Source organism: Rhinolophus sinicus, linkage group LG05 (assembly GCF_036562045.2).
Source record: "Rhinolophus sinicus isolate RSC01 linkage group LG05, ASM3656204v1, whole genome shotgun sequence".
Classification (NCBI taxonomy): Eukaryota; Metazoa; Chordata; class Mammalia; order Chiroptera; family Rhinolophidae; genus Rhinolophus; species Rhinolophus sinicus.
The window spans coordinates 173,685,164-173,702,332 of record NC_133755.1 but is presented as its reverse complement, the minus strand read 5'-3'; the positions used below and the strand labels follow the sequence as shown (position 1 = coordinate 173,702,332).

General features: G+C 40.8%; 1 protein-coding gene across 5 annotated transcripts in view; it reads right to left on the bottom strand.

Annotated features, from left to right (window-relative positions):
* The window catches only part of TIAM2 (TIAM Rac1 associated GEF 2), a 223,415-nt gene that overhangs the window by 128,951 nt on the left and 77,295 nt on the right, over positions 1–17,169 (bottom strand). For 4 of the 5 annotated variants that reach the window (XM_074333725.1, XM_074333728.1, XM_074333726.1 and 1 more), the window contains exon 2: positions 9,743–9,836. The gene's annotated coding sequence lies outside the window, so the exon portion shown is untranslated. Of the gene's footprint in view, positions 1–321; positions 800–9,742; positions 9,837–17,169 lie in introns of those variants that run through there. The other variant, XM_019749238.2, reaches the window with a different exon arrangement.

Below are 17,169 nucleotides of genomic sequence, written 5' to 3'. Positions count from 1 at the left end.
CACTTTCTTGAGCTATCAGGAAAAATAAGCCTAACACAGTAGATACCATCAGCTTCTGGAGAATTAATTAGTAAAACGGGGTAGATAACTACATAGGTGTTTAAAAGCGTATCGACACTCAAATTGAAAGGTAATATTCCCTTATGCACACCAATGTCTGTAGCCCATGTACAAAATAATGTAAAACAAAGAAAAGCCAGCACACAAAATAAAGTCCAAAATAAAATATTGCCAAAGGAGCATGTCAAAAACCATTTATATCTCACATATAAAATTACGTCTCAACTCCAAAGGGGGGGAAACAAACATTTATAACCTTACCTTTGCCAAAACTCTGGATGCAGCCAGTTTTTCTCAGACTCGCTTAATTAGTAGAAAAAGTTTCACAAAGTCAAGGTCTCTATGCACATCCCCGAACTCTCTCTTCTGTCTGCCCATGGTCAGGCAGGAAACAGCGTCTAACACTCAAAGACTCAGCCGTTAAGAGCTAAAAACAGATCCTGTGCAATGCTGGATATATTTTTGTCTGCTAGCTACACACCCTCATCATGTTCAATTTTTTCCATTGGTGGAAGAGTGTGATGCAGACTTAACCAGAAAGTGGTTTTCCATGGGCTGCCTGAAGCGATTAGCTGGGACAGCCTGCCATCCGGCCTTGGAGCCGCCAGGCTCGCCCATGACTGCGCTGCTGTTGGACCCACATTCCAGAATTACCACCAAAGTTCCATAGGAACGCGGTTCCAAAGTTTGCTGAATAAAGGTTTACTCACTTGAAGGGAGCCTCAGCTGCTTTTTTAAGCCTTTTAGCAGTAAGAATACACACCTACCGACCGTCCTTGCATTTAAAGTGGTAGTAAACATTCTGCCTCCAAAACCACAGCTGGAATGTTACGGTCATAAAAACCCAGCCTCAGGAGCAGCCCTTCAAAATGATTTTGTGATTTGCAAAATATCGGGTGTACACTTACTCTATGTTCCTTGCTGGAGTTAGTTCATTTTTAAGTTAGCTGAGCTACAGTGTCCTGCATTTGGCAATCTTTGTAATCCCAATAGGTCACAATTTTATCAAAAACATGCATTCTGTTGCCTTAAAAAAGTGACAGACCAGAGGTTCAAGGGTTTTTAAGTTTTGTTACATCTTTTGATGCAAGACCTTCAATTTGAAGTATACTCAAAAGATAAAGCAACATTTTCAGGTCAGTTTGTATTAGTTACTGGGAGGGGCTGTGCTGAGTGGGAGAACAGGATTACATCTCCATAATGTTCAAAATTTTGAAATTATATTCTATAGGAGAAAATAGTTTAAACAGAAGTTTTAAGTTATCCTGGACAAATATGTGACAACCACTTTTTAAGGTAATATTTTCATTATTTTAAAAATGTGACTGAATCTATACTTGCAAAAGACAAGAGTCTTACTTATATTAAAGGCCAGATTGTACTTTAGACATATAAGCTTTTAACTCCTTATCTTGGAGAAAAGTGAGTCATTACGTACATATATATACATCTACACATACGGGTACACTCATGCGTACAAGCAGAATTTTTTTTCATGCAGTTAATACATGCTTAAAGGTACACTTTCTAATTTTAATTGGCAAGTAAGAGCCATTACATAAGATCACCAGTCCACCAGTTATAAAAACTAATCGAATCTCCACAAAAATTTACATGTGAACACAGAACCGAGGAATTTTTAATCCTGGTAGAGCAGACCTGTAAAACTGCGTTAACCCAATCCCCTCACTTTATGGATCAGGAAATGGAGACCTTAAGTGACTTGCTCAAGGTCACACAGCTGGTCAGCAGCAAGCAACACAGCCAGAACATGCCACCCAAGTAACCGCAACCCCTGGGGCTGAAGTCAGAAGGTTGCCACAGAAGCCAAGTCACATAACAGAAAACATGGGAATTCCCAAAACGTTAGTTTGACTCTGTGTGTGTGTGTGTGTGTGTGTGTGTGTGTGTGTGTGTGTGTGTGTATTTAAAAAAAAATACTCTGGGTAAATATGGAAAAAGACAGAATGCTCTTGAGTCATTTGAGCTCTTATTCCTTTAGATCCAGCAACATCATTTCTGTTACTAACAAAAAAGTAAAATAAAATATCAGCCAGCATAAAACAAGCATATTTCTTCCATATAACCTTGAGATAAGAACTACTTGCTATGAAGGGAGGAGAGGAATTATGTCAGAAGGAAGAAGGAAATTTAAAGAGATGTGCTTCTGAAAATGAAAAAATATCAGAACAATTGATTGCATGGAAATATTTGCATGCCCCTGTTCTATTCCTACTTCCAGATTTAAGACACTTCTGACCTTTTGGTACCTTTTATATGTACATCTCTGTATGCCAGAACTGCCTGTAAGATTGAACCATCTCCAACATTCTTCAGACAGTGCCAATGGGTTTGCATTGTCTGGTTCCATTTTTTATCACTGAAGTCACCCAAATAACTTTAGTTCTATGAGTTTATAAAGTCACTTGGGGTTTCAAACTATGTAAGATTTTTCAAGTTCTTTAGACTCTGCCCAACTACAGTAAAATACTCTCAGTTTAGCACTCCATCCTAAAAGTACAAAAAGCAGCATATTTCCAAATCATAAAACTAGACTTTACCTAATGCTTCATTCTGAGATGATAATATAACAGGACATATGTGTTAACAGGCACCTAAAATTAAATTCCTTGGCAAAGATCTGGAGAATTATGTAAATTACTACTTAAGAAGTATCCTATTCTCAAACTTACAATGCAAAATGACACGAGAAGCAAATATAGCAAAATGGTAAAAATTATAGAATTCAAGTGGTGAGCTTATTGTTCATTGTATAATTTTTTCTACTTTTCTGTATTTTTACAAATTCTCTTAATAAAAGGTTTAGGGGAAATGACATACACATATATATGCACACACACACGTCAAATTTGTAGAAACAGAAAGTAGAAAAGTGGTTGCCAGGGGCTGGGGGAAATAGGAAGAGGTCGGTAAAAGGGGACAAACTTTCAGCTATAAGATGATAAAGTCTCAGGATCTAATGTGAAACATGGTGACTATAGTAGATAAACTATGTTATATAATTTAAATTTCCTAAGAGAGTAGAACTTAAATAAAAGATAAATATATGAGCTGATGGGTGTGTTAAAAACTACATGGGAGGATTCCTTTCACTACATATGTACAAGGTGTGATCAAACAATATGGTGAATGTTTAAATTTTAAAAAATATATTACAGCAAAAGGCACGTTGCCATTAATCCCCCTCAAAATATTCCCCCTCGCTTCCAACACACTTATCCCATCATTCTTGCCATTTCCTGAAGCAGTTCTGGAAGTCCTCTCTTGTGAATGTCTTTAGTTGCACTGTCATGGCTGCCTCGATGTCCTGAATCGATTCAAAACATTTATATTTCATGGTCATTTTGACTTTGGGGAAGAGCCAGAAGTCACATGGTGCCAGATCCAGTGAATAAAGTGGATGAGGACACACTGTAATGTATTTATTTGACAGAAATTGTCGTACCGGAAGCGATGTGTGACACGGAGCCTTTCCATTGGGATCACAAAATATGGTAAATGCTGCTGCCAAGCGCCATCCAATGGAAAAGAAGGGATCTTCAATAAGGGAAGTGGCACATGGAACCTCAGTAACAGTGTGTGACAAGTTTCAACTTGTTCGGTGCAGTAAGTGGGTGTGTGCTATGGTCGAGAGAAGGTGTGTTTTAAAGTGTGCCATAAATCATGGATCACGAACAGCACATTAACATGAAATGGGCAAATGGTTTCATCCTCCATCTTCACAACACTCCATGTCACACATCACTTCTGGTACAACAATTTCTGTCAAATAGAAACATTACGGTGTGCCCTCATCCACCTTATTCATGGGATCTGGCACTGTGTGACTTCTGGCTCTTCCCCAAAGACAAAGTGACCACGAAAGGTAAATGTTTTGAATCGATTCAGGACATCGAGGCAGCCACGACAGCACAACTAAAGACACTCACAAAAGAGGACTTCCAGAACTGCTTCAGAAAGTGGTAAGAATGATCATAAGTGTGTTGGAAGCGAATGGGAATATTTTGAGGGGGATTAGTGGCAATGTGTCTTTTGCCATCTAGAATTTTTTATTTAAACATTCACCATATTGTTTGATCAGACCTTGCATATCAAATCTCCATGATGTGCACTTCATATATCTTACAATATTATATGTCAATTATACCTCAATAAAGCTAAAATTTTACAAAAATACCATGTTTTACTATATGCCTAGTCAAGACCAAGCAAAAATTGTTGCTAACCTAATTTTAATCAAGGACATAAATATCTTATACTCTATTACCACATGACAAATCATAATTAATAAAAATATAGGCCACAGGGTGTAGTGGAAATACACAGGCTTCAAAACAAATAGACCTGCATTAGTAATTCATCTCTTAGTAACTTAGAAGCCTTCTGAATCCCATTTTCTTCATCATAAAATGGGGTTCATAATAGTAACACATATCACATATCACAAATAAAAATATAAATAAGGATGTAAATCTATAGTTATAAGAAAAAGTGACATCAAAAAATACATTTTTCAAAATAATATAAGCTGTCAGAAATAAACTCTCTGCTTAAAATTCAATAAACTGAATTCCTTCTTCTTCACTTTTGAGGTCAAACAAACAACACAAAAATAACATCCCACCAAACATCACTCTTCATTGATAATCTATACCAATTCTAAGGACTTCATCTGGTAAAACAGAAACATAAAATAATAATAATAATAAATAATGGTTAAAAATATAAAATTACTTTTATCCAAACAGGATCCCAAAAAGTTAAATAATCTTTCACATACATAAACACCCACCTTTGATGAAATTATACAAGTGAGCAAAAGACTCCGTAACACGCTCATGTTCCGAAAACAGTTTTAGTCTGCTATTTCTGACAAAAACCAACTCTTCAAATAATGTGGGCTAAGATAACATAGAACTTGAGAAATGCCATTAAAAACTGTCCTACTTGAAGGCAACACTAGGAGAAAATGACGCATGTGAAATAGCCATGTGAAAATCCCAAAATCCACAGAAATATTAGTTGGGGAGGTGATTTTTCTCCCACATCATCAAAAGGCACCAACCTAGCAAATCTGTTTCTGAACCCAAATGCTTCCAAATTAGCCCAGAGAATACCATGAGAGCACGTGGCTGGTCTTCATGTCCAAAGTTGCCATGGTGTGAAGGTTCTACCTCCCACGTGCCACACTGCAACCCACACAAATGTGCAACTGACATGTGCAATTCATTTGCCACCCACTCATTGTTCCCAGGGGGCCAGCAAAACAGCTCAGGGCCCATGCTATAGAGACCCTCTGCCCTGATGACCTCAGACCCTGCTGTGTGACACTGGACAAGTGACTTAATCTCTCAGTTTCTAAATCTGTAAAATAGGGGTAATATTAGCTGCCTCACTGGACTGTTGTAAGGATTAAGTAAAATAGTACATGCAGATAGTGTAACACAAGGCCTGCCTGAGAATGCAAACTCCATAAAGTGGGGATCTTGTTTAAAGCATTTACTGTTGAATCCACTACTTTAAAAAGTACTTGGGGGGCCAGCCCGGTGGCTCAGGCGGTTGGAGCTCCGTGCTCCTAACTCCAAAGGCTGCCGGTTCAATTCCCACATGGGCCAGTGGGCTCTCAACCACAAGGTTGCCAGTTCGATTCCTCGACTCCAGCAAGGGATGGTGGGCAGCGCCCCCTGCAACTAAAATTGAACACGGCACCTTGAGCTGAGCTGTCACTAAGCTCCAGGATGGCTCAGTTGGTTGGAGTGCGTCCTCTCAACCACAAGGTTGCTGGTTTCGACTCCCGCAAGGGATGGTGGGCTGTGCCCCCTGCAACTAGAAATGGCAACTGGACCTGGAGCTGAGCTGCACTCTCCACAACTAAGACTGAAAGGACAACAACTTGAAGCTGAATGGCACCCTCCACAACTAAGATTGAAAGGACAACTAGACTTGGAAAAAAGGCCTGGAAGTACACACTGTTCCCCAATAAAGTCCTAGTCCCCTTCCCCAATAAAATCTTAAAAAAAAAAAAAAAAAAAAAAAAAACTACTTGGCACGTGGTGAATACCCAATAAATATCCACTGAGTGAGTGAGTGAGTGAGTGAGTGAATGAATGAATGAATGAATGAATTAATGAATGAGAGACAACACTGGTGGTGGCAGTGGTGGTGAACATGAAAGGAAGACTAGCATGTTGCAGTTTATCTCCTAGTGTCAGAAGCCGCTAAGTCCCCTTTATTTAAAATTAGCCACCCCACGTGTTATCAACGCTCAGCAAGCAAAACTTTCACAGTTTCTGCTTAAAATTCCCCAGCTGTTCTGCTGCAGCATTTCACATTCCAGCCTGCGGTGACCTCAAGAAGATGCCAGAACAGCCCACGGCCATACGTCTTTAAAATCAAAAGTCAATTTTAAGATAATTCCAAATACTAGCATGGCATGTATTGTTTTAAAGCCACAGCAAGTCTAAATTTCATAATATGAGTTTTTTCTAAGTGTCTCAAAGGAATTAGATGTGCAAAAAAAAATTTTTTTAATGAGCCAATTTTCATGAAAATGAGAGATTTTTACGGCATAAATATTTATTAAGTCCAAGTGGTACCTTATATTACATAACAAGCAAGGCCCGATAATTTATCCAAATGACCAGTTAATTACTATTGCAAAAATGAGCAAATATTTAATGACATAAAAATCTAAAAAGAAAACAAATTTTAACATAAATTTTCTTTTAAAGAGACTTTTTTCTGTAGGTCATTATATCCAAATTAAATACACTTTGACAATTACTAACAATGTACAAAATCCTAAATTTTGAATTAAATAGAATGGTTTATAATAAGTAATAGGTAATATTTTTATATAAATGATAAAAATCTGTATTAAAAATCATGCTACCAAAAATAAAACTGCAAAATGAGTTTCATCTAAGGTACAATGAAATTTTTCAGTAGAAAAATCATTTAGGAAATATGCTTGTAAAATCCTGGCTTATAAATAAATACTAGCCACTAGACACATCTGCTTACAACATTTTTGAAAGATTATATTGGAACATTTAAGAAAGTACAAGTCACCTGCCCAGAACTAAATGTAATTAAAAAGTTATATTCAGCCTCTCATTCCACTCACATTACTTTCTTTTTATGGGCTAAAGTGAAATTGTTTAAGCTGAAAGGTTCCTAATCAGTTTAATTCAGAGAATAATTAAATCTGAGTTTTTGAAGAGACCAGAAAGGTCATCTATCCAGCCCCATCTTGCTTCTAATTTGAGAACGTCCCACAGGAGTCTGACAGATGGGCCACTCTCCCCCACCTAAATACACTGAGTGATGGGACGTTCCCAGCCCCATTGGGAAGCACATTTCACTGTTTAATAACCAACTGAGAGATGAGAATTCCTTCCAGGGACTCCAAATCACCCATCCTAAAAATTTTCCACTGATTAAGTCCAGTCTTTCCATCGTTATCAACACACACCCCACTCTTTCACCCAATCATCCTACAAACAACAGAAGTCAATTTTCGTGGTTCTTCCCTGCTCCCTCCCTTCCAGTTTATCTTCTCGATGAAGCCAGAACCACCCTTGTCACACATAATAAGCAAACAAAACCAGACTATGTTTTTTCGCTAAAAATCAAATGCACACAGAGAGATACCTAAGACTGGTCTGAGCCTTAGCAGGCTAAGACCCACTTGCTAACCCCACTCACAGTAAATGAGGTGGCAGACCCTCATCTGTTTGGGGCAGACAGTCTAGGAAGCATTAGGGGTCCACGGGAGAAGGCAGATTGGAACCTAGTTCCAGAGTCCATGTGAGTGCGCAAATTACACACTATCCCCATTTTACGAAGACCCAACAATTGATCGTAGGGAAGGAGAGGGAGTCTGCTGTTGAAAGAGAGGAAACAGCTTAAAATAAAAGCAAAAAAGTTGTGTCTGAACAAAGAGGGAAAATTGTACAGTCCAGAATGGGGGTGGGTCACACTCACGTACCTTCAGGGCTGTTTAAAATGCATGAATGAAGCAGGCCTGACTGCTGTATTCTTACGAAACACAAACCATTTGTTTGCAAATTAAATTTGTACAGTATTTCTCAGCATACAAAACATGCTCTGTTCTAATTTTCTTGAAATATGAAATGCTACAGAAATATCTTTAGTTTTGCCACTGCTAATACTGAAGTAGGTATAACTTTTTCAGTTTTCTCTCCATTCTACGATAAGAAAAACAACTTAAGTAAGTGAAAAAACTCAGTGTTGGGGACACTGTGTGAAGGGGTGGGGACAGCAGCAACTGGCCATGCATGACCTACCCAAAAGGGCAGGCAGCTACCAAGATCCACCTGGAAATACAGAACTCTATGTTGCCAGATGAAACCACATTTTTAAGAAACACAGAAAATCCTGCTTTTCTGTAAAATATTCAGTTTTTAAAGGTAGACAACTAATTTAAATATCCTTCCAATGCTTATCAGGGACATATTTTTGCAGGCCCAACCAAGCTTATCCACAGCCCAGAACCAGCCAGAATCAGTTTTCCGTTTTAGTACGTGACCTGCAACACTAATACATCTACTAGTAAAACGCCCCAGTCAAAATGAAACAGCCTTAACCTCACAGACAGAACCTTACCTTTCCTAGGTGGTTTCAAGTCTCCTGAGCTTACCTGATCTTACAGCTCCAACTAGGAATTACAAGGTCGGACAATTAAGTTTGCAGACTTGTTGCAATGCTGGTGCTAACCTTTTTTGATACTAAAGGGATTATTCATTATGAATTTGTACTAACTGGACAAACAATTAACCAAGTTTACTACTTGGAAGCGCTGAAAAGGCTGCGTGAAAAAGTTAGACGAACTGAACTTTTCACCAACAATTCATGGCTCTTACATCATGACAATGCACCAGCTCACACGGCACTGTCCGTGAGGGAGTTTTTAGCCAGTAAACAAATAACTGTGTTGGAACACCCTCCCTACTCACCTGATCTGGCCCCCAATGACTTCTTTCTTTACCTGAAGATAAAGGAAATATTGAAAGGAAGACATTTTGATGACATTCAGGACATCAAGGGTAATACGAGGACAGCTCTGATGGCCATTCCAGAAAAAGAGTTCCCAAATTGCTTTGAAGGGTGGACTAAGTGCTGGCATCAGCACATAGCTTCGAAGGGGAGTACTTCTAAGATGACCATAGTGATATTCAGCAAAGAGGCATGTGGCACTTTTTCTAGGATGAGTTCACGAACTTAATTGGCAGACCTCGTATATACTCACGATCTGTTCATTCTTCAGCAGGAGGTCATAGTTGGTTTGGGGCTGAAGTGCAGGCTGTACCAATATTTGATATATAAAGAGATGGAAATAAACACTTCTCAGGCTGTAACTTCTCCACCTCTGCTCCCAAAGAGGATGGGCATACAGTTTTCCACATAGAGAGGATCACCCCACATATCAGATTAAAGTGCGTTAATAAACCACTCAGGTTTGGCCCCCAATTCCCGGCAGAAACCTCAGTTATCAGTACCTGAGGACCCCACTGTGGCTTTCCCCACTCAGGTCCGCATACAAAGAGCAGGCGACAGAGCTACATGGAAAATAGACACACAAGATATACAAACTGACATGTATTGACCCCTCTGAGACACGCAAGTACCTAGAACTTACCGCTTGAAGTAGTGTGGACGACACTTAGTGTAACCATTCATTCATGCAGAACGCGCTGGCTGAAGAGGTGTCTTTGTAATTCAAGCACAATGCCCTGGCAAGAGAAAACAAAAACACAGAGGGGGTGAGAAACAATTTCTCAAAATTAGAGTTTTATAATTAAAGTTCAATTTCTCAGCATTCTGCTGTGTCTTGTGCTTGATTCAAAAAGGGAGCACCTAAAAGAAAAAATTCAAGGGTTAAGTGATCAACTATAGAGAAAATAGCAGGGTTTTCCTACATGCCACCTGGAGAAGCAGATTTACTGCTTCATCCTACAACTTCATATGGCCAAGGCATTTTATAGATAGATACAAGGAGGGAGGGAGGGAAGGAGGGAGGGAGGGAAAGATGAAGGAGGGGGGAGAGATGGATGGATAGACAGACAGACAGACAGATAGCAGGCAGGGCTTACTGTGATCAAACTACTAATACAGAAGTGGGGGTAGAGCAGTGAATAAGAAAGTCTCTGCTCTCACTGAGCTTCATTCAAATGGGAGGAAGCAGTCAAACAAATAAGAAAAATATCCTACAGTGATACGGTGCAATGCAGAGAGAAGACGATGATAGTGAGTGACAAGGGGCTAATTGAAATTGGAAGCTCAGGAAATGGCTCTCTGAGATAGCAACTAGGCTGAGATCTGAACGCTATTCCGAAGTTAGGGAAATGATCCCTAATGGGACCACCGATCCCTTGGCAGAGGGACCAGCCAAGACCCCAGTAAGGATAGTGATCGTGGGTTAGGTCAAGGGTCGGAGTTGTGTTACCAAGCAGGTGGTTTCAGGGTCCTCTCTTATTGTGGAGAATAATACCTTCTTCCTATGTTTGATATGATACCCAGTGATATTAAAATCTATGGTCCCATTAGCCAAAATACCAGAAAGTCCCTTTCCTTTCATTGTTTAAAACGTTAAACAGATTGCTTTCAGAGAGTGAGACTTGTCTTTTGATAAGCCATTATTTCACTTCTCCTATGTACACAAGATACGTTATGATATTAATTGTGCACAGTGGGTCACAGTCCTTGATAAAGAATGTAGATTTTGGAACCAAAAGATTGGGGTTCAATCCCCAGCTTCCCCATTACCACCTGAAAGAGCCTGGCCTGGTTATATAAACTGTCTGAGCCTCTGGTTTCTTCAACTATAAAATGAATATTTTATTAGCTACTCTTCAGGGTTATTCTAAGTATTTAATGGCGTAGTGCTCACAAAATAATAAAGTGGTTGAAAAGTGAAATGCTCAATCGAAGTAGCAATATATTACTTTCATTGTAAGTTGTCGCTTTTGGAAAATGTTTGGTTATCACATTCATGCTGTACAAACACATCTGTCTAACTAGGTACAATACAGGTAACAGTTTTCATGAATAGTCTCATCGATTATCCTACGGGTGAACCTCTAAAAACCAGCCCAACTCAGAGCCCTCTCACTGCAGGTGAGAATTTAAAGAAGCAGACTCATTTGCCCAAGGTGGCCTAATTGGTTCAGAGAACGGTTTTCGAAACCTGACATATTTGGTCAAAAATGCCTGCCTTATAGGATAAATCCTATGTAGACATAAATTTTTAATTCACTTTGTAAGGAACCCAGCATGGTCAAGAAAACATTTTTTAGTGGTAAGAGTGGAAAATAAAACAAGCTTCAGTGAGCCCTATCTAAGTACATTATACTGACCATTTTTAAAAGCCAAGAACTGTCATATTTTACCAATGGCCTAAAATATGTTAACTTGCTAACCAAAAAAATTATAAAATACAAGATCTGTCACATTTTAATTTTTCCAATGAGAATAAGAGCTATTGTGTCTCAAGCCTGTTACTCGACAGAAGCTCTCCATACATTCATTCTAAATACTTTGCCATTTCATGAGTGTGATAGTTTTTTATTCTCCATGCCTTTGCATATACTGTTCCCTCCTTCCTGGAGAACTCCTCATGACCCCTCAACACCTGGTGTAAGTCGTCTCCTCTTCTGTGAAGCTCTCCCTGAACTCCTCCTTTCTCTCCCCAAGAAATGAAGTGTTATCCCTCCCTTCTTCACCTCACCACTCTACCTAATATAGGCAATTGCATTGCAACTATTAGGTTGGTGCAAAAGTAATTGCAGTTTAAAAGGTTAAAAATAATTGCAAAAACCGCAGTTACTTTTGCACCAACCTAATATTTCTTTTTCACTTGCCTGTCTCCTTTCCTGGATTTTACTGGCTTTGAAAGTGAGGGACTCCACGCAAAGAAGTCATGAATGGAGATTGGAGCCATTTTTTTGTAGCCTTGCCCTTAAATTCAGCAGGTATGAAGAGTAAGCGTTGGGAGAAAGGCAGAAATGGAATTGATTGAGTACACTACTGTCTGTCACATCCTTTAAGCTATCCCCAAACCAACAAATATTTTATTTCTATATATGACTTCGCTTTCAGTCTGAAGTGAATAAAATCCTCTATAAAAACAACAACAACAACAACAGTGAGGGGCTCATGGGACTTTGTTTTCCTGGTGTCTAGCACAATGCCTGACACATGGTGCTTCATAAGTCTATGATGAATGGATCAATGGAAGAACTGATGCATTAAATTGCTAACACAATATGACTTAATTTAGCCTGCTTTTCCATCACATGACTTATATTACAAATAAAGGGGAAGTTACAACTTACCTACCGTGATAGTTAATGTTATATGTCCACCTGGCTAGGCTACAGTACACAGTTGTTTGGTCAAACACCAGTCTACAGGTAGCTGTGAAGGTATTTTTTTAGATGTGATTACCCTTTAAATCAGTAGACTTTGAAAAAAGCAGATTACCTTCCATAATGTGGGTGGGTCGCATCCAATCAGTGGAAGGTCTTAAGAGCAAAGACTGAGATTTCTCAGTTAGGACATTTTCCTCAAGTTCAAAGAAGGAATTTTGCCACCACACTGCAACACAGAAACCCTGCCTGGCTTTTCCACCTCCCACCATGCAGGTTTCAAACTCAAGACTGCAACATCAACTTCTGCTTGAATTTCCAGGCTGCTGGCCTGTCCCATGGATTTGAGACTCACCAGCCCCCATAATAATGTGAAACAATTCCTTAAAAATCTCTCAATGGATGGACGGACGGATAGAGAAACAAACAGGCTCCTACTGGTTCTGTTTCTCTGGAGAATCTGATTCATGTAACTACTAATCATTTCAGATTGAAATTATTTTAGACAGGATTATCAAATGTTTAAGTCCAGTTCACCAAGTTGAACCCTGCTCATTTTGTAGCCGAAGGAAATGGGGTGCAGAAAGGATAAACGAGACCTGCCACACAGACAGTGGGAAAGAACTATGACAAGCCCTCAGATCACCAAACAACTCCATCATCTCTGTTCCAGAACAGATGACAGTGGTGTTGTCCCGGTGACAAATTGGTACTTGCCAAAAGTTCTCTCCCTTAAATCCCAGTGTCCTCGTTGCACCTTTTCCACTTCCCGTATGTATTGCAGGGCCACGTGAACAATGAACTCTCATCTAGATGGATGAACTACAACCCATCTTCAACAAGTGGATATTCTCTCAGCTGTGTTATTAGTAAGATATCCTCTTCACTCGAAGGCATTCGCTAAAACTATGGACGATCTAACAGCCTGCTGTGTATTTAAGTCTATGGGATTCAAGGCAGTGCTAGGTAAACGACATCTATAATACAGGTCTAGCAACTCTGTGTTTTCAGTTATACAAAGAGTGTGCTTATGTCTATAACAGCACATAGGTACCGTGTATGGACAGAGTCATCAATCAACAGGTTTCACTCCGACTCTTTGCAGCCTGAAAACCAGCCAGTCCTGGAGGCTCTGAGCTTGCTTGGCACAATGATGTCATTTGAATTGAACATGAATATATTTTATACTTTCTCCTCCCTTGTGATAAAAATCTGTTTGACTTTACAATGCTGGAGGTTCTGCACACAAACCTTCCCTAAACGCTGAATGTAATCAGACCTCCCGCTCCACCATAGTTAAAAGAGAGGAAGGCCACACCTAATGCACAGCTAGAGCCGTAATCAGTCTAGAGGCCTATTGTCAAGCCCTGGACGAGGTTGACAGTGCCCAGTGCTTACAGAACTTTCACTGTTGGGCGACAGAGTGTGAGAACCTGCAGTACTCAGCACAACTCCCAACACAGGTTAAGGAGAAACTGCTGGGGAAGAGAGAGAGAAACTTAACCCATGTCCTTAAAATATGCCCCTCCTACTCCAACTGGGTAAAAAGAATGCATTTCTCCCTGAGAAATTTCTCTCTAAAATTCACGTCTTCTTCAATTTAAATCCCCTTTGTAACCCCCATCTCTCTGAATAAAAACATGTCTTAACGTTTCTGGGTTTATTTTTAACTTTGCTATCTGCTGGGCACCTTATCAATTCAGAGACTCAATTCAGTGTCGGTAGGGAAACAATGCAGTTAGTGGGAAATTTTCCAGGAGACAGGAAGGGACTGGGAGTGAGAAATAGGACTCCTGTCTCCTTTAACCCCTGGTGTGACCCATGTCTGTGCCATGGGACTGAGCCCCTCCAGAATCTCCGTTCACAGGTAGAGTATTTATCATTTCAGTCTCTCAGCCATAAGGCACAAACCACTCCGTGGCTCCTCCTCCAAGGCATTAGGGAAGACTGTCTGTCTCCTGAGGGGCCGTACGTCTCCCTGACAGGACAATTTTCACCAGCCCCGCACACTGACACCAGGACACTGTTCCTGCACAAAGAGCTGATGGCATCAGATGCTGCCCTTAACAAAGGGAGACTGTCCAGTCGCCCAGTAGGCTACGTTATGTCAGACAACTGTGATAAAAGGAAGACTAATTACAATGAAAATAGGAAGTTTCCGTCTGCCCTCCCCACATGACAGGCTTCTGTGCACGGGTGACCTGGATTTACTGCTTACAGAAAGGCCCATGTGATTTCCAAAAGAGCTCATGTGAAACACCCAAAACAGTCAATGAACAGCTGGAAGCAGGACAGGGTGTATCCATTTGGCTCGTAGGCAGCCCTCTGCCTACAGTAAGTCTTGCCTGGGATTCCCATAAAGTTCATGTATCCAGGGGCAAAATTCAAGGATGCAAAAGGGGGCACAGTGCAGCCTGAGTGCCTAACGGGCAGGGCATTTATTCACTTAATTCAATTCAAGAAGTATCTGTTGAACATCTCTTGTGTTCAAGGCACTATGCTAAGTGTCAGGAATATGATGGTGGCCGAGAGCCTGCTACAGTCCCGCACAGCCTGTAAGCCATCGGTCACCACACGGTGTGGAGACAGGGAGGTCCCCAGGGGGAGATGCTGTGGAAACTCGCAGGAGTAGCCCAGGCCCAGTCTTCAAGTATGAGCCACGTACCATAACAATGATGCCTACGTCACAAAAACTCCCCATACTCAGTGTCCTCTCCTGGAATCCCACGGAGGTCCCAAACAGGTCTGCATATTCTCCGGCACTCCTCCTGTGGAGGAGGCTGGCCCTGCCCATGCTCCCAGCCCTTAAACCTGCTACAACCTGTACGACTACAGCCAAGTGACATGACAGGATTTCCACACCAGGTCAAATAAGGCCATGAGTTTACACCTGGTTTTCTCAGGGCACTTGACCTGAAGCCCTGAGGCAGCATATGTCTGGCATCGTATTGATTTCCTTGACCCTTGTATCTACCTGACACCTGTCCCCATACTTTCCAACACAAGAGACGACACCTCTAACAATCCTATCCCATCCCTTGCCGAGACAAAAGAAACTGATTCAGCATTGCTGTCTTCAAGCCACCACTGAATTGTGGCTTCCAGACTAAGGGATGGCCCTCACCCAGGTGACTGACAGAACTCAGTGACTGATAGTGGGAGGAAGGGGGGGGGGGGTTGCAAGACTTTCTTCATTAGAGAACTGCAGTACAGTAATTCCTTATTATGTCCAGAACCATAGCACCCGTGCACCAACAGTCACACACATCCAGCACTAGGGGAGGCTCACACTCCACTTACAACACAATGCCCGGCCCACGGAAAACACCTGAGTCAGGCAATCACCTTGTACATAAACTTAAAACTGTGTGGGGCCAGGGGTCACCTGGATCATCAGCAGGAAGCAGCTGCTTTGCTGTCCTCCTCTCTGGGGAGATGACTGTCCTGCCCACCTCTACTTCTTCTTCCAGCCCTACCTACACTCTGAACCATCCCCCATCACACCTAGCATCTGTCCCAAGACAAAAGAGAAGAGAGAAGACAATTCCCAAACTTAACAAGATGCTTGTATAGGGCGGTGGTGGTTAAGAAGTAGCAGGGCCTCAGAATTAACTGTCTTTTTACACCTCTCCATCTCTCTTATTCTCCCACCTATTTAGTTCTGCCAAAACATCTCTCAGCATAATGAGGCTCTATCTTTATAATAGGCAAACTATCCAATTTTAACCGTGAAAGGAACTACTGAAGAAATAACCATTCATTCACACCAGGAACAGCTAATATTTGTACAATATGATCATTTCCTTTACCCCATCCTTCCTTTTCAGTAACTGAAGCACAGGGATGGAAGAAGCAAACAAATGAAATCAAATGAGGTACCACTAATTGAATCAGCAAATTAGTACAACTCTATAGCTTATAAAAGATGGTGTGGGCAACAGAACAAAACACAAGTAGAAGGTACCCTCCAATAAGGATTCAAATGCTCCTTTAGTGAAAGGGGGCGGGGAACGAGAGGTTCTATTGACTTTAAAACAGGAAATAAACATTTGTACATCACTTTGAATGGCAAGCACCTGAAAATGCAAGTATAAAAGTAATTCATCAACCACTTTTCTATCAGGAAGTGTGTTTGAATCTGCTCTAGATTCTGACCCATCTATAGGGAATCACGCGTTAAACAGCCTCAACAAATACCTGTGGAATGAATGACTCTCAGGGAACCTAAAGCTACAGAGCAGCATATACCTGCTGCCCAGGCTGGATCCCAGGAAATAATTTATCAAGGGGCCTCCACCTTTGTCTCAGAGCTCTGTTGACTGAGCAAGAGGCATTTTACAAAGGATAACTTTACCTCATTCCAAGACCAGTCATAACTGCTGAAAAGTGGCATATTATGGAAAAGAAATTTGTGGGGTTTTCCCCAGAGGATTTGAGAATAAAAACCAATGATCTTTCCACAGTGCCTTAAAAGTAAATAATTGTTGAATGACTATAGGGGGAGAATGAGGGAAAGGAGCGAGGGAAGGAGGGAGGGACAGAGGGAGGGAGGAAGGGAGTGACAAAACAATGAACAAACTGGGATGCTAGACATGTCCACATTCACAGTGGTGGGTGAGTCAAGAATCCCTGGATTTAGGTAGTATATGGAAAGATCTGCTCTCATATGCTCTAATACTACACTCTGCCACAAAATGAT